Consider the following 27,778-nt stretch of genomic DNA (forward strand, 5'->3'; position numbering starts at 1 on the left):
TTTTGATTTGATTAATCTGTTTTATTTGATTTGTTGTGTTGTGCTTTATGATGGGCGTAAAGCCGAATAAACAAACTCTCTCTCTTTTGATGTTTGCTGTCCTGGGAACCTTTGGAAGGGTGGGATACAAATTTAATAGTAAATAACATATAATATATAATTAATAGGTGCCTTTTGGGACAACTAACAAACCCACCCCTTTTATCCCCAAAACAACACTGCATTTTTTTTTTTACAGTCAAGCAGTGTATACATCTTACAAAATTATGAAATAAAAGGTTAGGCTGAGAGATAGGGACTGGACAAAAGTGAGCTTGTAGGATCTGATCCTATCTTGAGTAGCTCACACACTTTCCCCTTCCTAGCAGGGGTTCACTCTCACATGTGCCTTATACTCTAGTGACATTTATGTAACAGATTCGTGTTGCGCTGAATGAAAGTACAGTAAATGAATCTTGAAAGAGACTGAGGATTCTTTGCACGGGTTGCAGGGCCATTTGTAACCAGCAGAGGGCAGCAGGTGCTGTGGCTTACAACCTTTCAGATGCTGTGGCAATGATGTGTCAATCAAAACATCAGAAATACCTCGAGGAACAGGGGGATAGAGCAACTGTCAGGAAGGAAGAACTATTGTTAGTACCAGCTTCTCATGCTTTAGCCCTGTTAAGATGAGGACAGCTGTGCTTGCAAAAATTCCTTCTTCTGTACAGCTACATTGAGATTCCTGTATTGCATAGGGATTCCTTTCAATTCTAAAATTCTATGATTTTATGAAAGGTACAGGAACCTACTCTATTTATATCTGATGACTCAACAGTGACACAGGAAGCTTGTGGCCCTCCAAATGTTGGTCCTCAGCTCCCAGCAGTCCCAGACAGCATGGTCAATGGTCAAGAATGACAGGAGTTGCAATGCACTGTCCAACCTACACTACACTACAACCTGGCATTGCTGTCACCATCTTTTTACCTGTGCCTTTCCCTGGCCCTTTAAGAGCACAATGGCATGCAGAAACTAAGCAGGGAAAACATTCCCTGTTCATTCTGTCTTCATGCCAGGAATCATTTTATCTGCCTAATTTCTGTGTTTCAGGCTTGCTCCTAAGGAGACAGAAAAACATGGCTACCCAAGCTGGCATCCCACGTGCAGGTCTCCAGTTAAAGGCACAGAACCCTTGCCCATGCCACCCACTCCACAAACAATTATGGCAAACCATGTGAACTTGACATTAACATGGTAATTTGTGAACTGGTAATTCACATATAAAGTGAGCAAGGGAAGCTTTTCCTGGCATGGAGAAAATGTTGTAAAAGCTTCACTGGGTTAATTTGCAAACTACCTTGAAAATATTTATACTGAAGTATAGAATTGTAAGATTGGAAGGGACCTTAAGGTCCATAAATAGCAACACCCTAGAGGTCCCAGGCCCTAAGGAAGTCAGATTAGCCTCAACCAGAGCCAGGGCCTTTTCAACACTGGCTCCAGCCTGGTGGAACGCTCTGTCTCATGAGACCACAGCCCTGCAGGATCTGATTTCTTTCCGCAGGGCCTGTAAGACAGAGTTGTTCCACCTGGCCTTTGGCTTGGAATCAACTTGATTCCCTCCCCCTCTTTCTTTTTTCCTTTCTCCTTCTGTGTTGGAACTCCTATTTGGGGACTTCCCTGGCTTTTTTTCTGGCCCATGTAGGACCAGTCTGGATAGTTAGCCTTGGTGAAGACTTGACGTTTTCATCCCCAAAAAAGTTTTTGATTGAGTTTCCACTGAAATGAGGCTGCATTTTAATGTTTTAATGCTGTATTTTAATCTTGTTTTTTAAGCTGTATTTCAATCAATTGTTTTTATATTTGGTGTTAGCTGCCCTGAGGGTGGGGTATAAATAAAATTTTATTATTATTATTATTATTATTATTATTATTAACCCCCTGCAATGCAGGAATCTTTTGCCCAACATGGGGCTGGAACCCCATGATCATGAGACTAAGACTTTCGTGCTCTACCAACTAAGCTATCAGGTCTATATATTCTTAAAATACATGCGCCCGCACATGCATTTACTTCTGGGTGTTTAGCAGCTGTTAAAGGCACAAAGCAGAGCGTAACCTAATTATGCTAAATCTAATGTTGGTTGTACCAAATCCAGAACCAAAGCAGAAAGGACCTTAAAGAAGGTACCTATGTTTTTAGGGTTACTTGTTGCCAGACCAAAAAAACCAACAAAAATCTATCTTGCTCCAGTGCCTTTAACAATTGGGATCTCAGCATGTGGACAGGAGGGGACAGTTTACTTAGATCCAGAGCACCTGGTTGTCTAACCAGCCCACTCCACCTGAGAGACAGACAGAGAAAGACTGCTTGTGCGTACGGGAATCTCTAGGGCAGTGACAGGGAATCGGTGGCCTTCCAGATGCTGCAGGATTCCCATCCCAGCAAGCATGGCCAATGGTCAGGGATTATGGGAGCTGTAGTTTGAAAATGGGTGGAGGTCCACATGCTTCCCATCCTTGCTCGAGGGCATTCTGAGAGTCAGAGAGCAGGGTGCCATCCTTTGAGACGTGATCTTTTGAGAACTACAGTGGTACCTCGGGTTAAGAACTTAATTCGTTCTGGAGGTCCGTTCTTAACCTGCAACTGTTCTTAACCTGAGGTACCACTTTAGCTAATGGGGCCTCCCGCTGCCGCCGGAGCATGATTTCTGTTCTCATCCTGAAGCAAAGTTCTTAACCCGAGGTAATATTTCTGGGTTAGTGGAGTCTGTAACCTGAAGTGTCTGTAACCCGAGGTTCCACTGTACTGCAATTACCGTATAAGAATTTTTACTCAGAAGTAAGTCCCACTGCATTCAACAGGACTTACACTGATACATGCCTGATCATTCTCACAGTTTCCATAATTATTATTATATTTATATCCTGGCTCCAAGGTAACACTGTACAAAGCTCAGGGTTCCTGAGCTGAATTCGCACTGTTGTTTCTGCATGGGCCAACGGAGGGTGGCATCAAACTGGCAGCAAGAGGAGGGAAAAGCACTATAAGAATTGAGGACATTTGGAGACCACGGGGCCAAGTGAGAGCCACTGCAGGATTTTTCAAATTCTCGAACATATGGGAATAAATGAGAGGTCTGCAGTCTCCAGAGCGCATGTGTAAGAAGTGATGCCAGATCCCAGGGAAGAGTCAAAAGAGCATTTGCCACCTTCATAGTAACATACACATGTCCTACTGCCATTTCTGCCTGCAAACAACAATCAGAAACATGAGTAAACTTAAGCCAAAGGGACTCCACTTCTCAAAAACAGAGAAGGCCTTTGATAGGAGCTGGAAGTGGGCCTGGGTTTAAGGTTGTACCGGGCCAATCAATGCTTCGGCACTCTTAGGACCAGTCTGGCCGGCAAAAATCAACAGGTAACATTTTTCACAGAATGGAGTTAAGCATTGTCCCCTGCTAAGGGCTGCAGATCAAGCTGCTGTTAAAACAGTTCATAAAAAGAAGATAAAGTCCAGCGATAACTATTTTTCCTTACCCACTTTATAGAAGTAGCACGGAAGCTTTGAGCTGCCATCACCAGGTTTGTGTTATGTTTGTTGCCCCACAGACAGAAACACAACAATCCTGCTGGCACATTTATTTGGACAGCAGCAAAGAGCACAGACAGTGGCACATTTGCAGTCTGGGCTGTTGCAGTCTGGGCTGCAGCTATCTGGAAAGCTGAATCAGCACGCCACCGGTCACCTGCAAAAACACACACTGCAATCACTGGAGAAAGCCCAGAGTATCCCACAGATGGACTGCTCAGGGTTGATACTTAGCCAGCTCACTCAGAGCCCCGCCTCCTCGGTTGTTAAGAGGCTGCTGGACATGCCACTCAAGTGCTGTGTGTGAAAGGGACTCTGCAAGCATTCAAAGCCACCCACAGACACAGGCAGATCTGACGGCAGGCAACTGAGCTCAGCGCTGGGTGTGGCTCCCAAATTGCACAGGAACCTTGTGCCAGGCAAGGCTCCAGAAACAGTTTTTTCAAAGTACAAGGCCTGAGCAATTGACCAGATGGATAACTGGCCCTTATACTCTAAGGTGGTGGTCAGTTCTAAATAAACTTAGCTATTAGGACAAGGTCCTTGCACCACAAGGCTCGGCTACTCAAGCTGTGCACTCACCATACCTGCAAGGCACATTTAGAGAACACCCCCCCACACACACACACAAAGAATCATGGAACTGTTAAGGGTGCTGGGAACTGAAGCTTTGTGAAGAGTAAACTACAGTTCCCATAATTGTTTGCAGGAAGCCAAGCGCTTTAAATGTACTATAAATGTACAGCGTGTGCAAAAAGATCACATGAATTGAAACTAAGTGTGCTTAAGAAGCAGTAACTGCTTTGTAAAAGGGTGGGATCTTTTCCCCATCTGTGCATGACAAGCAGCATCTACAAAAGCTCCCTCTGCTATGCAGCTATTAAATTATTGATAATTATAATTTATGGGAACAGGCATCTGGGTCTGCTTTGCATCTGGTCCTCCCACAACAGGGATTGGGAACCTGTGGTTCTCCAGGTGCTGTGAAACTACAACTCCCAGGTGGAGACGCATTCTAAGACTTACTACATGTCCGATGTGTTTTGGACTAATTTCTCTTTGGAGGATTATAAATATACAAAATATACATAGATATGCAGGGCTAACAAAGTATAATGCATACTAAACAAGTATGAAACACAGTTCTCAAATTGCTTATTGCAAATAATTGTTAAGGGCACTTGCAGAGTGTTTACATTGTAAAGGGATCATTCAGATTTGCTTTTTTCTCTGCACACAGTTGTCATGTGGGCTTTAACACATTCCATTTCCCCCCCAGTCTTACAAGGGGCTGCTGTTCAAATTTTTCAACTGTAAAAATACTGGATTCAAAAGAAGGACGCTCCTGCCCCAGAAGGCAAGGTGTTCTTCTACATCTTTCCAAATCCTCCGTATGCATAGCATTCTTCGCCAGAGCTTATCACAGTGTTCACCAGCTTAGATGGCTTTGTGGAGGACGGACTACATCAGGGATAGTCAACCAGTGGCCCTCCAGATCTTGTTGGACTACAAGTCCCATAAGCCCCAGCCAGCACAGCCAGCAGTGAGGAATGACGGGAGCTGTAGTCCAATAACACCTCCAAGGCAGCACATTGGCTACCCCTGGACGAGACAAATTTGGTCATTTTATTTATTTATTGCCTGTATATCCCCTTTCCTTCTCCAAGAAGCACAAGGTGGAGAACATGGTTCTCTTCCTCCCCGTTTTATTCTCACAACGACCCTGTGAGGCGGCCTGGGCTGAGTTTAATGGCTAAGCAGGGATTGAAAGGTCCTTGTCCAACCACAACAGCTCTCATAAGAGCCCTAAATCATCCGCATGCAGAGCCCATGAGCCTCTGGCTGCCAAATGCCGGGGAGAAACAGAGGACAAGCCTGTCTCCCTCACGCCTCGTTTTTGTGCTTCCCAGAAGAGCATAACTGGCTGCTTATCAACCCAGAGTGCAAGTCAACACCCTAACTTCTTCCAACAGTTTCACAATTTCCATAATTTGGATGCATGTGATACATCAGAAGTGGGTTCATTTTACACTGGGCAAAAGATTGCTGCATCGCAGGGGGTTGGACTCGATGACCCTCGTGGTCCCTTCCAACTCTACGATTCTATGGTTCTATGATTCTGAACACAATACAGTTTTAATTCAGTGTTACTTTCCTTTTAAAAATCCAGATCTCAACAGAGGCAGGCCTGCAGCCTCAAGTGATACCTTTTTTTAGTTAGAAGCAAAATCTCCCCTCACACATTCAAACCACATTGGACAAAGTACCCGTATTTTTCGCTCTATAGGACGCACCAGACCACAAGACGCACCTAGTTTTTGGAGGAGGAAAACAAGAAAAAAAAATTCTGAATCTCAGAAGCCAGAACAGCAAGAGGGATCGCTGTGCAGTGAAAGCAGCAATCCCTCTTGCTGTTCTGGCTTCTGGGATAGCTGCGCAGCCTGCATTCGCTCCATAAGACGCACACACATTTCCCCTTACTTTTTAGGAGGGAAAAAGTGAGTTTTATAGAGCAAAAAATACGGTAAAGACACATTGCTAACCCACTGGAGTCCTCTGCATGCTTACTTGAGATCCATTCATTCCTATCAGGCAAAAGCCTCTCAGAGCAGCTAACACTGAAAACACAAAAAGACATGTAAAAGGCATCAAAATAAAAGTAGAACAGAATAAAGATTACGTAAGCCAGCGGAAAGCAGTGCTTGAAAACACCACAATGGAAAAGACCTGGGCAAATTTTTAAAAAGGTCTGGCACTGCAAAGGCTTGGCACCATATAAGCTTCTTTGGGGGGCAAGTTTTAGAGCTGGAGGTGCCACAACTGAAAAGGCCCTTGGAAAGCAGCTCCGGTTCGACGGTGGTGCTGGGTCTCCAAGGAAGATCTTAATAATCAGGCAGACTCATGTGGCAGGATGTGCCCTTTAGGGTAGTCTTGTCGCAAACTGCTTAGGGCTTTAAAGGTTAACACTGGTGCCTTGAACTGCGTCTGTAAATGCACCTCAACCCACTGTAGATGTTTTAAAACCAGCAAGGGTTTGTTTGTTTTTTATGCACCTGGTTACAGTAAGTAGCCAAGTTGCCGTATTTCGGAATCTGTAGTTTTCAAACTGTCTCCAAGGGCAGCCCAACATATAACACATTGCAGCAATCTAACCAGGATGTTGCCAGAAGCCTAAATGATTGGCCAAACTACTCCAGTTCAGAGGAGGTTGGCTCTGGCCCCCCAAAGATGGGGATGGGTTGAATAGCACCCCCAGACTATGAACCTGATCCTTGGGGGGGGGGAATGCAACCCTGTCCAAAATGGGTCAATCGCTGCCTATGTATAACAGTCCACCACCCACCTGGGCATTCTATCTTTGGGGGGGGGTTATGCTTCAGTTGGTTAGCCCTCATCCAGGCCATTATCGGCCCCAGACACTGATTTCGCACCCCCACAGCCCCTGCTGGACAAGGAGAAATAGGTGTGGGGCTAGAGTGCGGCAGATGGGGGTCAGAGGGAAGCAGTAGTGGCTGCCCCATTGGCTTGGCTGCTCCCTCCTCTTGCGTGGGGGGGGGGAGCTGGGTGCGCCACATGACCAGCCCTGCACCCCCAAATCGGGTGACCTGTCCCTGGTACTGAAGCAAGATCCAGTCAGCTTCTGAACCATGGAATGGGGGGGGGGGAGGAAGCGCCATCTTGCTCTTTGCCTCAGGCAGCATCCTGCCTTGGTCTGCTCCTGGTTGGGCAAACTCAGCCTGGGAAGTGCCAGGTTTTCTTAACCTCGGTTGGTTAATTATTTTTTATTGGTTTACTGGATTTGGGGGGGGGCTTTGGCCCCGCCCGTGGCCCTCAGCACACTTGGGGTCACTCTAACCCTCGGCCCCCACGGCCTCCCCCGGCCGCTTCTCCTAGACGGCGAGCTCCGGAGGCCACCCAGAGTGCGGGTGGGCTTGGGCTCCCAACCCGTGTCTTTCAGTCGCGTCTGCATTGCCACCTGAGGTTAGGACCAGCCTCTTTGCGCCCTCTCGCGCGCCCCGGCGTGTGCCCAGATGCGCGGGCGGTGTGTGTGCGTACACACCCAAATAATAATAATAATAATAATAATAATAATAATAATAATAATAAATAATAATCATCTGAAACTCCATGCCGGGTTTTCCACGCCGCTTTGGCACTGCAGGCAGCATGCTGTGAGAACTGCGCTCGCGAGGGGCTCCGTCGAAAACCTCACACAGGGCTCAACTTACCCTCCTCCTGTTGCTAAAGATCCCCTTTGGAAAAAAAAGAGGAGGAAAAAAGCCCGCAACTCCAAAACTTTAAAGAGGAGGGGCGGGAGGAGGGGGAAGCCACCCAAAAGCTTTGCCGAGGAGGAGGAGAGGCGTGGAGTGGGTGGGCTCTTTCTTCCCTCCCCATCCCCTCCCGACAAGTCTGCGTGGTCCCGAGCAAAGCCCTCCTTCCCGAGACAGCAGCGCCGACGCAGCGGCTGATTGGCTCCATGTGCGAAAGCTCAAGAAAGCATCGGGAAAGTTTTGAAAGAAAATCAAAACTTCCTGCTTCAAGGTGGTCCCGGGCTGCAGTCCGGAGAGCCGAATATTTCTAACGCGTGCTGCGTGATGTGTGCGCGCGCGCGCCCAGGGAGAGCAGCACCCCACGTCGCACTTTGGAGCAGCTTTAAAGCTACTCTTGTTATCGTGGGCATTTTTTATTTTTAAAGTAATTGTAAAACAAACCAAAGAAAGGCGAAAGAAGTGAAATCAAGATGTGGAAAATTTGGGGAATTTGGTGAAAGGCTACAGCGATCTCTGCTGCTGGGTTTTTTGTGCTTTTTGAAAAGCGTTCTCCCTCCTCTAGCCCGCTGGATGTTGCTCTTTTGGGAAGAAAAGACTACGGGAAAGTTGAGATTTCGGAACCAGGTCCAGATTTTGGAAGTGGAATCCTCCGTAATAAAGAAGACAAGGATCTCCGGATTTCTAATGACTCTCTAACAATACCGCCCCAGTCTTTGAAAGGTATGCTCTTTTTTTCTCTCCCCTGTCTCCAACTTGAAACTGATTTTTTTTTTAAAAAAGTAAAAATACTCATTCCCCCTTACGAAATTTTTGACATTGCGTGCAGATTTTGCCTTCCAAATGGTCGTAGCGTTTGTGACAAAGAAAAAAAGAAATGATGGGGGGGGGGAGAAGCAGTAGAGATTTTATTTTTTCTGAATCGATAAAGAGTGCACAGTGGCAGAAATTGTTAATCACCCTCAAAAGAACTTTAGAAGAGTTATCTGCAGGGAAGGAGCTTGTGTGAAATCTCATCTTTGAGGAGAGCTATGCAGCAACTTCCTAACTTGTAACATTTGCGCAGTTGGTTAAAGGAATTGTGGATTCTTCTCATTCCTTACCAACCAAATGAAAACAAAAATTGTAAGTTTGCTCTCCGTCGCCCCCCCCCCCGATATCTCACCTTTTCTGACATATTTTGGCCCAACAAGCCAACAGCAGTCATCCATTATCTTCATCCAGATTCCTGGAACTGGTTCAGATCCAATTAAAATTTGAGGCAGAATCAACTTTACAAATATGACAAATTGTTAGGAAGAGATTATGCCCATCGTCCAAATGGAGCCCTTTCTCTGGGTTTCTTCACTGTAATTGTATTTACTTTTCACACCTCAGTGGTTAAGTGGAGGTTGCAGGATCAGGCACTTGGGAGTATCTGGGGGCTCCATGTGTGTATAAGAGGGATGGTGGCACTTCTGTTAAAACTTTTCCTCAAGCAGGCAGGCAAACTTCAAAGGCTTTGAGGGGGCTTGCTGCAGTTGTTTAAATTAAATTATTAACATCAGGGTGGATTTCCCCACCAGCTGGAGTAAATCAAGACAGCCCTCTTGTTGTGTGGCATTTGGTATCATTGGCATCCTTTTGTAATGCTTTTAGGCCACAGCTTTGAGAAATGATACAGGAGTAAATAACATTTAATAGATTGACAAAAGGGCCCAAATATTAGATCCAAATATTCCACAAGTGACACTTAAAATCCGTCAAACATTCTGGATCTGGTAACATAGCATATGGTTTTACGGCAGAGATTTTCAACTTTTTGAGTCCACGGCTCCCTCGCCCAACTACATTCTTGCTGTGGGGATCAGGAGCCCAGTTATGTCCCCCCTTGTCTGCAGAGCTGGCAGCCCCTCAGCCCTTTTCGAACACCCTCCCTTGTGGAGTGTCCCCTCGGCCTCCTCCCTCCTCCCCTCTCCTTGGGAGTTCTCTGGGCAGCAGCCCAGCCCTTGTCTCTGAGCTGCCCCCCACCTGCCTGGACTCCCACTTGTCTGTCTACTCCCAGCAGGTTGGATGGGCTCCTTCACCCACTTTCTTGCCTGCTCTGAGGCCACCTCGGCTCCTGGCACCCAGCACCCCCTGGCCAGCCCCAGAGGCACCATTCGCCTGGGGAGCTTGTAGCCAGGGAGGCAGAGGCACAAGAGGGCATCAGGCGAGGGAGGGAAGGAATGAGGGGCAGAGGCCAGGGTTGCCTGCAGTACCCCTGACTATCAGTCAAGACACCCCAAGGTGTCACGGCACACTGGTTGAAAACCACTGCTTTATGGTAACATAAACCCACATTTGCCAGGAATATATCTACATGTTAAAATTTACTTCTTGTACACTTTCTATCCCATGTTAAACTTGTAGCCTATTCTGGATTGATTGGCATTTGTAAGATTTAACCTGGTTTCAACCATGTTTTCCCTTCACACCTCCTGACCGAAGAGAATTGTCTTTTGGTGAAAGGGTTTGGGTTAGTCACCAAACAATCCTCACAACCTCCAGGCCACTCTGAAGGAAGCCATGATGCCTAAACTGGTTTAAATGTGTAGTGCAGATGTGCCCTTATATGTCACCTTGTGGAAAGGCCCTTAATGAATGGGGAAACCTTGGTTACCCCAGTTTTGTGGAGCCAGTCCATTATTCTCTTCAGAATAGCAGTTTGGAGGAATCCAGATCCTCCCTCCTGCCCCCCCCCTTCAGCAAAAAGGAAAAAAGGAACCCCCGAGCGTGACTCATCTCTAACATTCTGTGACACAACAGAGAAAAGAAGAGAAACAAAGCCCTCCATGACAAGCTTGGAAAAATAATTAAGAATCCATTTCCCTTGTCTGCTGAAATCGGCAGCTGGAATGACCTGTGTGGACTTGTTGAACTGCTAAAGGAGATTCGGTTGCTGGGGATGCCTCTTGACTTTGCAGCTCAGATTAGCAACAATCTGCCTTGGGTGATGGATGGAGGGGGGAGTGTGAAAGGCATGGGGCTCTTCTGAGCACTGAAGGGGGAAAGTGGGGGGCGGGAGTGGGGAAGAGGTCTTGTGGAAGTTTCTTGCCTCCTGGAAAAATCCACTCAGGGTTTTGTAACAGAGATGCTGGCTGCAAGGTTTGGACACACAAGGAGAGAAAGCTGAGATCAGAGTGAGTTTGCTGCTTGCAAATTGTTTGGTGAAGGCTGTGGGCGAACATCTGGCCGAGGACTGAGGAGTAGGACGAGTTAGCTGTTGATGCTTCACGCTCCAAATCTGTGCTTCAGACGGCGCAGGCATAGCCAAGCGTCAGCTCACAGCAGCTTTATGTGAACCCTGGTGGCTCTACCAAATTGTAATCAAGGCGTGGTAAAACATTTTGCTCATAGTTCCACTTGTTTGGGAAAGAAGCAACAAGACTTTAGCATATTTCAGATTCTGTTTGTTGTATCACCATCTCAGGCAGGTTCTGGAAAAGCAAAGTTCTGCTGCCAGTGCACTGCATGATGGGCCCTTTCTGGAAGCTCCCCCCTCCCCGATCTTTCACAGTAGGGCAGCGATGGGGAATTGGTGGCCTTCCGGATGTTGTTGGACTACAACTGCATGATTTATGACCATTGGCCACACTGGTTGGCGGAGTTGAGACCTGGAGTCCAGCAACAGATTTCCCATCTACACAGCATGGGAAACTGACATGAAAAGTGTATGGATGAACCTGTGACTTCTCAGAAGTCTGGATTGGAAAGTTGCTCTGTAACACGTAAATAGACGTCTTCTCCCCCTGCAGTTGTTAGTATTGTAAAGGTTGCTAACATTTGTTAGCAGAGATTACCATAAAGAGATGGACTGACCTTTTGAAAACTGGACAAGGCTAATCTTTTGTACATTGTAGGCATCTGCATATTCAGCAGCTGTCTTCTGTTTCTTCTGTTAGGCTTGGTTACTGCAGACCATCACAGCTTATATCTAACCACTGAGGAGACCACAACTTATGTTCCCAATATGTAGACTATAGGACTTCTCACTGTAAAATTTAACATTAAAGTTGTTGTTCTTGTTATTTTTACTATTATTTTAAATCCATCTATCCAAGCTGGAAGCCTGTACATGGAAGTCTGCATCAGTTTGGAGTCTGTTTAGTCTGTGTAGGAGTTAGCATCAGATTTTTAGATTGATGGTGTGCCAGCCTTTAGTTCCCATCTGACAGGGGTCAGTTTGTCCCTTGTAAATGTTTCCTCTTCCTTCACTGTCTTCTCCACTGTTGAAATGTAGCGGCTGGTGTTCGTTACAGTTAAACTTCATAAAGTGTTGTATGCATTGATGTTGCTACAGACATGAATAATGTTCAGCTATCCAGTGAAGGACTTTAGGTTTTTCCTCTGACAATCCAGCCATATGTTCCTACAGTTCCCCCCATCTCTGTTCTCCTGCACCACTTAATGGTTCTGTCTTCAAAGTCTTCCTTCAAAGTCTTCCTAACCCTAACCCTAACCCTATATAGACCTTTTAGCCGCTATGTGTAGCTTCCTACCCTGTTTCCCATTCATGCGTTCTTCGCTGATGCATTTTAGCCACACCGTCTGTGAAGAGATGCCCTTGCCCACCTCTTCAGCCTGAGACTGAGTGGAAAGTGTTTGTTTGTTTGTTGCATTCATATTCCCACTTTTTTCTCCAAGAAACTCCTCATTGAATCCCCACAACAACCCTCTGAGGAAGGCTAGGCTGAGAGCCGATGCCTGGCCTGAGGTCACTCAGCCAGCTTCATGGTCAAGTGGGGATTTGAACCCTGGTCTCCCAGGTCCTAGTCCAGCATTCTAATCCAAGAGTCAGCAAACGTTTTCAGTAGGGGGCCGATCCACTGTCCCTCAGACCTTGTGGAGGGCCGGACTATATTTTGAAAAAAAATAATGAATGAATTCCTATGCCCCACAAACAACCCAGATATGCATTTTAAATAAAACGACACATTCTACTCATGGAAAAACATGCTGATTCCTGGACCGCCTGCGGGCCGGATTGAGAAGGCGATTGGGCCACGTCTGGCCCCCGGGCCTTAGTGTGCCTACCCATGCTCTAATCACTACGCCACACTGGCTCTTGGGTCATGAACCCACATTCTGAGCTCCCATCTTGGGGGGTTGGCACACCCAGCCAGCATTCCCAGGGCTGAGGGCTGGGGAAGCAAGTGGGAGGGTGACAGGGAACTTTGGGTGTTATCTGGGAACCACCGCCCTCGGCCGGCTGCTGCACCAGGCAGGCAGCGTCCTTTGGGGTGAGGCTGAAAAATTCACAGGCCCCGGGCAGCTTCCCAGATTCAGGGCCTAAACTGAGTATTCCATGGGACAGAAGCGCTGCAGGATCGCTCCACCTAGGGAGCTCTGCTACCCAGCCTCTGAGTTGACTTCCAGGTGCCCTCTCTCCTTGAAGCCAGTTTCCCAAGTGAGTTGTCAGAAAGGAAAGAATTCAGCCCCAAAGGCTTAGCTTGCTGAATAAGTGATTCAGGGACTTTTATGAAAAGTGCAGGTTTCTTCCATCTTTGCTGGAGGGGTGTGCCGCCTGCGGAAGATGGATTAAAAGCACACATGCACACCCATCTCTGAATTTTAATTTTCTAGGCCAGGGATGAGGAACCTGTGCTCTTCCAGAGGTGGTTGGACTTCAGCTCCCCTGACCCTTAGCTATACTGGCTAGGGCTGGCGCAGGATAGCCCTTGGCTATGCCCATATCTTTATGCCTCTTTATGGGACCACTTAAAGTACCTCTATTCTTGCACCAAGGACTGCCGTCTGTCACCCACCAACTATAGTTTTCAACTAAACAATCCCCCCCGTCCGATTAAACATTGCAGAATGTCTGCCATATACCCTAGTTGTTGATTATACAATGGCCTGACTTGCACTGGCTTTTGAGCAAGTGTATGTGTGTGAATAAATTGACCATAACTGCTACCTTTAAAAATAACCCCCCCACCCCCAAATATCTATTAAACATTCTTACATCTCATTTAAATGGACCTTGGTTCATTTTGAAGGGCTGTAACTCAAAAATATTTAGCACTACTGTATTTACTATTTGGGTAGGAAGTTACTGAGAGATGATGGTTGGAAGTGTCTGTACAAAAAAATTATGCATTTCCCACAAATTTCTTATATACATCATACATTGCCCATCACATATCACTTACCTTAGGACTTCCCAGTCCATCTCTCCATGGCGTTCTTTGCAACCTTTGTTCTGCTGCATATCCTGTTGTACCACCCTATTTTATCTCATGTGTTTCCTTTATTTAATACTAACTGCAGCTCATATGGCTACTCCTACTTGCAGGTTAAATTGAGTATTATATCTCTTGAGATATACTCCAAAAGACTTCCACTCCTTTCTTATCTGTGTTTCACCTTTGTTTCTTATAATTCTGTATATTCTATCAATTTATTTTGCCATATTTCTTTTGTTGGTATTTCTTTTTCTTGACATTTTTTCACCTAAACTATTGTAGCCGCAGCTGTTGCATATAAGAGGTTGAGTGCCTTCTTTGGAATATCATCACTTACTATCCCTAGTAGAAAGGCCTCAGGGTTTTTTGGAAATGATCTTTTAAAATTCTATATGAATCATTTCCCAGTACTCTCTAGCATATTTACATGACCACCACATGTGGATCAGAGTGCCTTCTACCTTTTGACACTTCCAGCATAACGTGGACCCTTTTTAATAAATTGTTACCAGTTTGTTGGGTGTCAAGTACCACCTGTACACCATCTTTCGTAAATTTTTCTTGATAACAGGCTAAGATATTCATAGTTACAGGTAGGTAGCTGTGTTGGTCTGCCGTAGTCGAAACAAAATAAAAAAATTCCTTCCAGTAGCACCTTAGAGACCAAGTAAGTTTGTTATTGGTATGAGCTTTCGTGTGCTACTGGAAGGAATTTTTTTTATTTTGTTTGAGAAATTCATAGTTTCCCCACATAATTTCTCCCAGGCAGACATTTATATATTATAACCAACATCTATTACCCATCTAGTCATTGTCACCTTTGCCATCTCATCTTTGGTCCCCTTTGTATATTTTAGAGATGAGTTTATCATCATTTCCTATTACACGTTTTTCAGATTCTGAACTAGTATAGTGGTACCTTAGTTCCCGAATGGCTTAGTTGTCGAACAAATAGGCTCCTGAACGCCACAAACCCAGAAGTGAGTGTTCCAGTTTGCGAACGCTTTTCAGAAGCTGAACATCTGACCGTGGCTTCCGCTTGAGTGCAAGAAGCTCCTGCAGCCAATCGGAAGCCGCAGTCGAATGGACTCCCGGAACGGATTAAGTTCAAGAACCAAGGTACCACTGTATATTATTCTACATGAAGATGCACGTTAACAAATTTCTCTTAAAATCAGCCCCAAAAGGCAAAATTAGGTACAGGTACAGGGGTTCTTTCTGGTAAATTACCTAATCTCAGATTAGTAGACAGATTGGAATTTAGCTATCTACCAGATCTCACACTTCTCTGAATGTACTTGGTAGTGGTAAACCAAGAACAAACCTCCTCGTTTGCCTGTAGTGAAACAAACTGCAAGTCTGGGTTCAGACATAACTAAACCGTGCCTTAGGCATGGACAGTGCAGCAGTGGCAGCAGCAGGAGAAGGACCTGGGGAGGAAAGCAGCAGCGTTGATCTTTGCTCTGGGAACCACACTTTTGCTCAGGCCAAGCCATGATTTAATTTAGTGTTACATCCAAACTGGATCTTTGTATGCTTAAGGACTCGAAAGCGACTTTGAGGAGTATTGCTCAGAGACTTCAATGCAGGTGGGGGTGCCTTTCTTTTCCTGACTATTCAGAAAGGATCTTAATTTAAAAATTGTCCACTTTTCCACATTTTCCCTAGAGCACACAGTATCTGCTAGAAAAGTAACTTTCTGCAAAAAAACCTGGAGACTTGGAGTAGCTCAGCTTTTTCTGGATTTTCAGATGGATTTTTCAGAGCAGTATGCAAGTTTTCATTGCAGGCATCAAGCTGAATGAACAGTATTATTAAAGGGCAGAAGAGGGCCAGTTTTGTATTTTTATATATATTTCCCCACCATGAAAGTAGGGAATGGGTTTTCTGCCTCAGAGTACCGTTGGCCATCTCTGTTGTGTTGTGATCTCTTATTTGCTAGCTTTTACAATAGGTGTTACTTCCACTTACAGTGAGGTGTTTTGTGGCTTTTTAGCTTTGTTTTGTTTTTGTTTTCAATGTTAGATTGCTACATATACTTTACTATGAACCACCTTAAGAGAGGAGTTCCTTTTGGGTGACTAACTGGTATGTAAATATTATAGTGTGACCTGAGAATCAAACTGTGCTTATGACTGAAAAAAGGGAGATATTGTAGATACGTCCTGAGAGTAAACATGTAGCCTCATGGGCAGCTATGTGAAGGCAAAGTCAGAATAGTTTGGCTTGGCTGGGAAAGTTCACCTGCATTCCAGGTCCAGACTAACATGGCTGCCAGACCTCATATCAAACCAGCATTGATCACATCAATGCAGGTGATCACATCACATCAAACCTGGGGAAGGAGTTACTTTTACATCTAACCTATGAAGAATCTATCAGCTCATGGCTGAAAACTATGGCCCCAAAAATCTCCTCAGTTGGTCTTTCACCATCCTTTTTACATCATCCAGGCTATGATATTGCCCTTAAATCCCTGAGACAGAGGTTATGATATTCCATACAGTGGTCTTCACTCTAGATCCTATGTAACCTGTCGACTGTTTGCATTTGGAATCCACTATGGCCATTTTATTTCATGAATCTGTCTGTACCTAACTATCGCCGATTATTCACCAAAGCTAGACCAAATAAATGTATTTCCATCAGAAGTACTAAATGGCAGACTGTCTGGTGTACCCTATCAGAATAGGCTCTGCTTATGCTCTCAGGGTGTCATCTTTATGAAGCAGATCCTACTGCACTGTGAGTAGTTCAAACAAGCAAGGGATCAATTAATTAAACCCCTATTGGTAAACTTAACTGGAAAATCCGAAACCTTCCACCTTAAATACCTCATTAGAGATATGTCAAATGATACTACCCTGGCCGTAGCTAAGTTCCTCTTGGAAGTATTAAGAAACAGAAACCTACATGCTCTGGATGAAACATAGCGACCGCCTTGGAACCCTTTCCCTGCATTTCTGTTTTATTTTGCTTTTGAAAATGTTTTTGTGGGTCTTTGGACAGAAATAAAGAATGTGTAAGTAGGGAGGGAGCAGGTCCACACAAGTCTACAGTGTGATTTTACGATCCACAAGATGAGGAAGCCCATTAGGTTACCTTATTTACTCGAATGTAATGCACAACTTTTTTGGCCAAATTCTGTCGTGAAAATTAGGGGGCGCATTACATTGGATGGCACATTACATTTGAATAAACACTTGAATTCACTGAGGTGATGAGAGGAAAGTCTGCCATCTGGCGAGTTAAAAAGGCTCTCAAGATGTGGCCGGCGTGTCGGTGGCGGACTGAGTGTGCCATCCTCCTCTAGCCCCCTCTCTTTGCTCTGAACGCCTGGCCACATGGTTCAAGCGGCTCTTGCAGGGCTGATCTCCCTGAAAGCAGGTGAGGGAGACTGGCTGGCTGGCTGGCTGGCAAACGGTCGCAGGCAGAGTCGCCCTCCCTCTGCGCATGGCAGCCATGGAGAAGTTGATGAAGGCCTTAGAGTCCCTCCACTCTTTCCAGCAGCAAGAGGGGCCTGTTGAGTAGGGTTAGCCAATCTGGTGGCTTCCAGATACTGTTGGACTTGCCAGTCCCAGCCACCAAGGCCAGTGGTAAAGGATGCTGGGAATGATACTCCCACCAATATCTGGAAGCCACCACATTGACTGCCCATGGACTAGAATGTGAAGTGACTGTTTGGTCTTAATTCAACCTCAAAAAGGCATTTTTAAACATACATACAGTGGTACCTAGGGTTACATTACGCTTCAGGTTACATATGCTTCAGGTTACAGACTCCGCTAACCCAGAAATAGTACCTCGGGTTAAGAACGTTGCTTCAGGAACAGAACAGAAATCGTGCAGTGGTGCAATGGCAGCAGCGGGAGGCCCCATTAGCTAAAGTGGTGCTTCAGGTTAAGAATAGTTTCAGGTTAAGAATTGACCTCCGGAACGAATTAAGTACGTAACCAGAGGTATCACTGTACTTGTAAGCAAACATACACAAATGAAAAAGGATTAGGGCAGGATTCTCATCTTACTGGGGGAGAATCTACAATCTTGGAAAAGGCATGGAAGGAAGAGTTACAAAACAAGAAAAGGAATTGGGAAGAGCTGGCTAGTCTGTATTTGATCTTTGCATTAGGGAATGGGTTGTCATTTGAGGCCTGAGGACACAGGTGGCGAACCATCACCTTCCAGATGTTGCTAGACTACAACTTCCATCATCTCTGACCATGTGGCCATGCTGGCTGGGGTTGATAGGAGCTAGAGTGCAGAACATCTTGCTGGTGGGGCACCAGGATAGCCACCCTCTGCATTCGGATATTGGACACGTTTAATTTATGGGGCTTGACCAGGATTGCTGCAAGTTTTTTGTTCTGCATCTAGCTGTAGAAAGGAAATATATTTTAATAAGGACAGGAAACCTGTGATTTTACCACAATATAGGCTGCTTGTCCGTTAACTGCTCCCGTGTTCCTTAAGGTGGGGGGAACTAACCTTTGCTTCTTCCAAATGTTGGACTACAACTCCCACCCACCCCAGCCAGCATGGCCAGTGGTTGGGGGCGGGATAGGAGCTGCTGTTCAACAACATCTGGAAGGCCAGAGATTAACTACTCTTGCTTTAACGTATTGACATCTGAGGCCCCGGAGCAAGGAAAAGGGTGGAAGTAGTAGAAAGGACTTCGTAATAAGAAAAATGCTGCCTCAGCCAGTTGTTTCAAAACAGCCCAGCCGCCCTCACTCTTCCCTGTATGGGAAGCTCCTCTGCTTTGATGAGGAGAGAGTCCTGTAGTCTGTCTGATTTCCAAGCCAAGGCCTGGCAGCCATAGCAGTGGATGCCAAGCTCCTGTGTTTCCAGGGCTAATGTGGGCCCTGATAGTTCCATTCAGGGCCCCTCCTCTTCTTCTTCCCCTGGCCTTTGCATGGGGCAGCTTACAGAGCCCACTCTGTGCCCAGGGCATGTTTGTTTATTTATGTGCTTGGGTCTGCTGGTGTTTGCCAGTTGGCTTGGGGCTGGCCTTGGAGAAGGTGGGCGGAGATGTGTGTGTGTTTGTGTGTTTGTGTGTTATGAGCACAGCTGGAAAGTAGGGATGAAGCCAGTGCAGGTCGGCTGGCTATCTTACACTATTTGTGTGCAATGGAAGCCTGAAACATACACACACTGCTCTTTTTTTGCTATGTTCTCCAATAGGGATGGATAGTTCTGTCAGTTTTGGTTTTCTCAGTTTTTCATTTTTCCAGTCTTGAATTCTGTTCTCCACTTTTCAGCAGCAATCTGGAGGGGGAAAGAGGTTGTTGTTGTTTTTTTAAGATCCTCATGAAAGTTCAACTTTTTAGTGCTAATTACTTCTATTTTATTTATTTTTTTGCAATTTTGCTGATTATTTATTTCCGCCTCTATGAGCCCAAGGCAAGTAAAAATGCAAGTTAAACTTGCATAACTTAACATATAAGCTGCTGTGTTCTGGCAACATGTAACTGAGCTTGAATTACCCCTCCATCTTTTTGAAACTTTATTCAGGAGAGGAGGGGAAATGTCTACTCTTCTGCCAGTCATTAATCACCCTGAATGTGCGAAACAGTGATTGAAACATTAAGGAGGATAGCCACTCATCATCAGAATGCTCTGTGATAATACAAACTTTAAGTAACAAACATTTTTTTTCTTTATTAGGAGTTAAAAGAAAGGCTTTCTTTTAGTCTTCCCAATAACATTTAAAGAGTGGAATGGTTATTCTTGTCTGTGGTGTTAAGAAAACACAATGGATTAATTAATCCCGAATAAAAGGCGTGGATTAGTGTGATGGCTCTTGTAAGCCTAAAAACTGAGAGAAATCTTCTGGTACCCATTATGAGCATTTTCACAGAAGAGACTTAAAGTGGCTCTTGATTTAATTGTGTTTGTAACCTGAGTGTGAAACCCATACTGGCCAGAATGCATGTATGTATTACAAATGCCTTTCCTGAGGTTTGTCTCCCACATTTTAAACACCCAGCTGTTGATATAAATACAGTGTGAGAGGCTCAAAGATAATTTAAAATTTAGAGTTGTGTCTGAGGGCATGCAGTAAACCAGGGGTGGCCAACTGCCAAGGGACTGCGATCTACTCAAAGAGTTAAAAACTAAAAACTGGCAGTGATCTACCCCCTTTTGGGGGGTTCAGGTTTTTTTAAGGTGCAGGGGGAAAATGTTGATTTTTTTTAGGGGAGCCAGTGATCTACTGCAGGCGTCCAATGATCTACCAGTAGATCACGATCTACATGTTGGACGTGCCTGCAGTAAACTAGTGCTTTTCAAACGGCACTTTGACAAAACTTTGGGTTCCCTTTGAAACTCATAATCAAGTTCACAATCAAATAATGCTGTGGCTTTCAAACTCTCCTTCAGGGAACATTTTCCAGATTAAACTATCCATAGAGCACAGAGCAAAGGAGTACCAGCAGAGACAGACAAGCTGCTGTTAGGAAGTTTCCCTTATTGATCTTTTCACTAGAGCAGGGATGAGGAAATCAGGAGCCTTCAAATGTTGTCATCAGGGCTCACCCAGACTTGCTTTTTTGCCACATTTCTAGGCACAGGTCTGAGCTCCATGTCTGAGCACTTTTTTTTTCTTTTGGCCTCACTGCTTTTCATGTGAAAACCACTGAATCGGAGTAAACGGCAACCTGCAGAAAACCCTAATTGCCAGATGTTCCGATTTAGCGCCAAAGAACGGGTTTTCCTGGGGGAAACTGTGACCTCCCCTCCAAAAAAAGTGCTCGGATCCTGACCAGCAAAGCACAGACCTGTGCCTAGAAAGCGTGGGGCAAAAGGTAAGTGTGGATGAGGCCTCAGACTCTGCCTTCCATCAACTGCCCTCAGCTCCCATGGCCAGTAGTCAGGATTGATGAGAGTTCTGGGCCACAATCTCTGGAGGGCAACAATTTCCCCATCCCTCATCGAAAGCATTCAGTGCTAGATCTAAATCTGCACATGATTGTGAATTTTTATTTATTCCTTATTCATCATCCATAATATAAATGTGCTGTTGTGAAAGACCCGTCATCTTGTGTACATAAAGGCATTTTGTACATCAGAAGCATACTTTGTGGCTGGCATATGTGACCATTTCCACATGATGTTATGCGGCAAAGGGCTTAGTGTTGACTCTCCAGTGAAGCTATACCTTGCTCAGCAATGCACCTAGCAGACCATGCCATCACTGATCTCTGGAAATGGGTTTGTTACCTGTGATATCAGTAAACAAAGCTTATTGCTGCTTTACTGAAGATGCAGTACTTGCTATTGTCCAGTAACCCACATATTGCCTTGCTATGGGGAACATGGGAATCTTTTATCTCACCGTTCCTCCAAGGCAGTGGTTCTCAAAGGGTGTGACACATCACACTGGTGTGGCAGGAGAGGATGGCAAGTGGGGAGGGAATATTTGTAATTTCAGAGCCTTTGTCTATGACCTTTGAGAATTCTTGGAGAACAGGTGAGGTCCCTGCAGACTGGAGGCGGGCAAATGTTGTCTCCATCTTCAAAGGGGGGGGGGAGAGAAGACCCAGGTAACTACCGATTGGTGTGTTTGACATTGATACCAGGGAAGGTCCTAGAGCAGATAATTCAGCAGTTGGTCTGGCTTTAGCTGAGATTCCAGCACTGAAGGGAATTGGAGTAGATGACACCTGGGTCCCTTCCAGCTCTAAGATTCTATGAAATCAAGTGCTGCTAGTAGTTGTTTCTGTTTTCCAATGCATTTCTTATCACCTAAAAATTTGGTGTGATGCAAGCAAATTTTTATTCTCAAAGTGTGGCCCAGAGAAAAAAGTTTGAAAACCACTGCTCCGGGGAGCTTCACATGGAATAGCTTGTTCTTTCCCCCACCTCGTTTCATTTCCACAACAACCCCAGACTGTGACAGAAGGACTACTCAAGGTCATCCAGTGAACTTTATTGCTGTGTGTGGATGTGAAACTTTAAAAATTTAACAGCAATTCCCACAACAGCATACCTCTCAAAGTATGTTGTATTAACACGTTGGACCCAAAAATCTGCTTTCCTGATTTGTAGCCCAACTACATGCCTGTAATACATTTATTTTAGGTAACTTTTAGCCACATTATTCTGAGTACAGTAAAAGATTATAGTGACAGCCAGCAGACTGCTGTTTTTTCAAGAAAGCATAATAGATAAAGCAATTTAGAATCATTGTTAGATTTAATAAAAAAATATTTTTATGTCATGTGCACAGTGGTACCTCAATTTACATACGCTTCAGGTTACAGACTCAGCTAACCCAGAAATAGTGCTTCAGGTTAACAACTTTGCTTCAGGATGAGAACAGAAATCGTGCTCCGGCGGCACGGCAGCAGCAGGAGGCCCCATTAGCTAAAGTGGTGCTTCAGGTTAAGAACAGTTTCAGGTTAAGAATGGACCTCCGGAACGAATTAAGTACGTAACCAGAGGTACCACTGTATTAGTGTCTGTGCCTGCCTGATTTCATGGTTTCTCCCTGTCTGCTTTCGCAGTTTCTGTAGTAAGTGTAAGCTTGCAAGTGAGGACTGTGCCATTAAATGTATATATTTTTATAGTGGCTAGAAAAGTTTCGGTATTGTAGATAGATAGATAGATAGATAGATAGATAGATAGATAGATAGATAGATAGATAGATAGGGCAGCCCTGAGAAAATGCCTTCTTAAGAAGCCAAAAGGCCAGCAGCAATGGAGCAAGGCAAGCCCTCAGTTAGTAAGAAAGCCACAACGTTCCATAATGTGGATACACTGCAGAGAAGGCCTGTCCTGTAAAGGATAGAATATGGACCAGTGCTTCCCTCCTAGATCTGACAGGATGGGGAGGTAGAGGGGGCTGTAGTCAAGACAAGTGAACAGTATGCAGCTGTGCCCAGTGGCCCTGGAACTCTCCCTTTCAATTGGTTCACACCCCTCATTTATACACAAATGTGAAATTTCGCAAAATCAAACGCTCACATGTCCAGGCAAGATTGGAAGAAGCCCAAGTGCTTAATTTTCTCAAGGGAAAGGCACCAGTGCTAAAGCATGTCTGGAAGTTGCGCCTTTTGATCCAAAAGGACACCAATGCCACTGGTGTGTGACTCACTCAAGGTTGGAATACAATCTGCATGTATAATGCCCTGACCCCACTACTTGAAGGCTAATACCTTAAACAACCTTTTTATTTTTCATTTCACTCCAAGGGCTCATCCACACCTGCTTGTCTCATGCCTAGAAACACAGGTCCAAGCAGTATTTCCCTTGATCCGCTCTTTTCCCAGGGAAAATCTGCTCTTTGGCTCCAAGTGCTTATCTACACTTACCTTTCCTCCCCTTTTCCCAGGCAAGGCCCATGCTTTAAAGCTCTGTGTTTGAGAGCTGGGGTTTTTTTTTGTCTTTTGCCCTGGAGCTTTCCCCACAAAACTCTGCTCTTTAAAGCTCAATTGGAGCAAATGGCAATCTGTGGGCAACCCAAACTGCCATTTGCTCCTATTGTGCGCTAAGGAGTGGGTTTCTGTGGGCAAAGCTCCAGGGCAAAAACCCAAAACTAGCAAATGCTCAGACACAGAGCAAAGAGCGGAGCTGTGCCTGCAAATAACAGGAAAAAAGGTAAGTGTAGATAAGCCCTAAAACAGAACAAACATCAGTCCGGAGGAAACCCAAATTGCCATTTGCTCCGACTGAGCACTAAAGAGCAGTTTTCCCCAGGGAAAAGCAGTGGGACCAGAGGAAGTGTAGATGAGCCCCAAGTCACTTCTCTTTTTGTCTCATGTCCTTTAGCGCTGTGGTGAGCAGACAATAGGCTTGCAGGGTCTACTTTGTTTTTTTACTAGGACTCCTAGAATATCCACCAACTGGAGCCAGGTACAAAAGACATACACTTAAAAATAAAGGATTCTGAGCCCATGTATTTGTTCTGAGTGCCAAAACTAAACTGAGTTCACAAACTGAGTCCACACAAAAATAAGCTCCTGTGATTTTTACCGTATGCCAGCTTTCTTTATTCAGCAGTGTAATGTGTGAGTGTGTGTGTAGGCTGTGCGTGATTTATTTTGTTGTTGGCTAATCAATTGGGAGCCAGAAATCCTTGCCAAATCACCTGGTGATCTACCACCCCAGCTTTAGATTATGAGTCTGTAGGTAAGGCTCTGTTCATCTTATTCCTGTGTGACGCCTGGGATATATTAAGTGCTTTTATGAATAATAAATGGTGATGATAGGACAACAAAGAAACATAACAATAGGGCCCTGAGTAAAGGCAGTCTCCCTCATTCTCTGGTTCCTCATCCTTAGATGAACTTCTACATCTGGAGACCATGAAGCCTTGTTCTCACAAACAGCCGATGAAGTGGCAACCTGTGTCAGGACTGTGCCCTGCAGGCTGAAGTTGACTGAGTTTACTTTGTTGCAGGATAATGATTTTTAAAAACCCGAACACAGATAAAACTGATAGAACCCTTCTCCCTAACACCTAGTTTCTATACTTGAGGCGGGGCAGGGAGAACCAGAATTGCATATGAACCCCATCCTGTAGCCTAGAATGGTTCAAGCAGAACACAAGAAGTCTGCTGTTTGTGAAAACTAGGCCTAACAGTCTACAACCCTGAAACAGGTTTGGACCCAGAGAGTTGGCAACTGCAGCTCTGAGGCTTCTCTGAGAGGGGGTAATTTGCAGGGGATAAGCAGAGGGAGCAAGAGGGGGTGTCTAATCATTCTTCTGAGCATTGGTTTCCCCCTGAAATGCATACCCTCCAACATTTCTCCAATGAAAACAGGGAAGTCCTATGCCTGCCACATGTTCAACTATTTCCCCTTCTGCCAGGATTCCAGGCCTCTCTTTGCCTCACCAATGTGGAACCCAAGGTTTTGAGTTCAAGGAAAAACAACACTGAGGGTCTTCCACTCCTTCACTGCATATTGCCGCTGCTGGGAACATACAAAGCACCCTCCTGGATTGGACCAGAGGTGCAGCGTCCTGTTCCCACAGTGGCCAACCAAATGCCTCTGGGAATCCCACAGAGAAGACACTCTCCTGCTCATGCTCCACAGCAGCTAGAATTCAGAGGCTTACTGTACTGCGGATGCTGTGGAATGCAGGAGCAGCAAGTGCACTAATGTTACCTGTAAGGTAAAGGTAAAGGGACCCTTGACCATTAGCTCCAGTCGTGGCCGACTCTGGGGTTGCGGTGCTCATCTCGCTTTATTGGCCAAGGGAGCCGGCGTACAGCTTCTGGGTCATGTGGCCAGCATGACTAAGCCACTTCTGGCGAACCAGAGCAGTGCACGGAAACGCCGTTTACCTTCCCGCCGGAGCAGTACCTATTTATCTACTTGCACTTTGACGTGCTTTTGAACTGCTAGGTTGGCAGGAGCAGGGGCAGAGCAACGGGCGCTCACCCCATCACGGGGATTTGAACCGCCAACCTTCTGATTGGCAAGCCCTAGGCTCTGTGGTTTAACCCACAGCACCACCCGCGTCCCTAATGTTACCTGTAGCCAGAGTGTATAATGTTCACTTTGGTCTTTGAGGCAGATGGACTCCAGTAAAGCCTGCGAGGATGCCCTAGTGCCATAGCTTTTATAGTATGTGGCAGGCACTACGTACCTAAGGGGGTTAGGTGGGAAAGATTCTGCTTTATCCTAGTCCAGTTTTCCTGTCTGCATTGAGCCAAGATTCACCTGACCTCTCACGATTGATGCAGCCCAGGTGCCTGTTTGGGAAGCCAAGGGTTCATTCTCATAGGGGATCCAGTTGTGATATCCACCAGCTCCAAAAGTCGGGAAGAAGGGATGCGTTATGAAGATTTGCTGTCTACAAGGTTTGAGAAACTCTGGATATGCTACTAGTATGTCCCACTCTTGCACCTGCAACTTGAGTAACTAGGAAATGGCACTGCTGAGTGGTGAAGATCACAATTCTTTCGCTCAGAAGCCTCCTGATCACATCACAACTCAGTTCTGAACTCACTGGGTGGCCTTAGGCAAGGCACAGCGGCCTCACCCTGCTACCTGCAATTAAGATTGACAGATCTCTCGGACTGACCTGGAGTTTTGGAGTTGTAGCCTCCTCCTCCTCCGAGACTGAGTCCTCCGGAAAAGGGCGAAACCTCAGGAGGCAGTCCAGGCAGGCTGTCTTTTGCAGGGCTTACCTTCAGCTCTCTTAAAATCATAGAATTGTAGAGTTAGGGGGGACTTTAAGGGTCATCTAATCCAATCTCCTTCAAGACATGAATCTTTTGCCCAACGTGGGGCTCTAACCACAACCCTGAGATGAAGAGTTTTGTGCTCGGCTGACTGAGCTTCTCCATTCTAATGTTTAAAACTCCCTTTTGCCCCTTGTCCCCTTTCAATGGACTTCTTTGCAGTGCACCAACTCAGGAGGGAGACGGGAAGGTTGACATCATGGTGGTGCGTGATGTTACAATGTCATGCGTGACACCCATATCTAAGCAGTCTGGAACTGGCTAAACATTGTAGGGCCTTCATCCTGGCTCAATGCTGTGCTCTCCCCTCTGCTCTTCTCTCATGTCCCTGTGACTCTGGCCAAACACATGCTTATTTTATAGGGATTTACGTTTTGACCTTCTTCTGCCAACGATCCAGAAATATACTGGATGCTCTGATCAGTTTCTTGCCACTCAGTTGCTCCTTGATAAAAATCCTGGTATAACATACAAGGTGGCCAAATTTTGTGCAGCAGAATATGACATATAACAATTAGCACCCAGAAATAGTATAATATATATCAACCGATGGACACTTCTAGATCGGAAGGGCTTTGGCAGCACAGATACTAGAGGGGTTTCCTTTCTGACAGATAAATGACCCCCCAGAACTGCTTTTTTATGTATATGCGATTTTATATCATTTTATCCTGTTTTGAACTTTTAGAGTTTGTACGTAGTGTTTTCGTCTTGACAAAAGTGGTGTTTTTGTACGTGGTGTTTTTGTCTTGATACTGATAATTGACTGTACTAAAATGACTTGTACTTGGCTCCCCTGCTTCTTTGCAACATCCCAAATATGTATTTTCTATAGATGCTATAACTGTGAATGAGATTGGTTGCCTTGAAATCTTTGCTACTAGCTCTTGCTACCAGGCCCATGTTTGCTTGTTTAAATAATTTTACCCCCACCTTTCTGAAAAAAATGCCAGAAACATTTAGCAATATTAAAAAAAACTAATAAAACAGTAATAGTAGTAGTAGTAGTAGTAGTAGTAGTAGTAGTAGTAGTAATAATAATAAAATAATAATAATAATAATACTATAGTTATGAAAAATTCACACAGTCTAAACGAACAGCTAAAAGCTAAACATTGTATCATGAGGGATCCACCCCTTGCTTGCTCGATGGCACAGACTCTGCCTCCTGCCCCTCAGAGCCCACCAGTCTCCCCCCTTCTGGGCTTCATCCCTAACTAGGCGGCATGAGCCTCCTCTGGAGCAGCTGGGCTCCGTCTCCTCCTGGCCAGCACGTCCGCAAGTGAGGACCTGCATGAACTGCGTGAAGAATCGCTGAGCTATGATGATCACATTCTGAACGATTAATCAGACTTGTTAATAATAACAGTAACAATAATAATAGACTTTTTAGTGGCTTATTATCTGAGTGACTGACAACATGTTTAAAAACGTTGATATAAAAACATAGTACAGTACCGTAAGAACAAAACCAATAACCAATAACTAAAGCCACAGGAAGCTTTGACAACACACTAGTAATGAATATGCAATAATTTT

General features: G+C 45.2%; 1 protein-coding gene across 4 annotated transcripts in view; it reads left to right on the top strand.

Moving 5' to 3' along the window:
* The first annotated feature begins 7,949 nt into the window (after positions 1–7,949).
* Positions 7,950–27,778, top strand: part of GLI1 (GLI family zinc finger 1) — a 108,225-nt gene continuing 88,396 nt past the window's right edge. For all 4 annotated transcript variants that reach the window (XM_082207787.1, XM_082207790.1, XM_082207789.1 and 1 more), the window contains exon 1: positions 7,950–8,565. The gene's annotated coding sequence lies outside the window, so the exon portion shown is untranslated. The remainder of the gene's footprint in view (positions 8,566–27,778) is intronic.

Source organism: Podarcis vaucheri (assembly GCF_965113315.1).
Source record: "Podarcis vaucheri genome assembly, chromosome: 2".
Lineage (NCBI taxonomy): Eukaryota > Metazoa > Chordata > Lepidosauria > Squamata > Lacertidae > Podarcis > Podarcis vaucheri.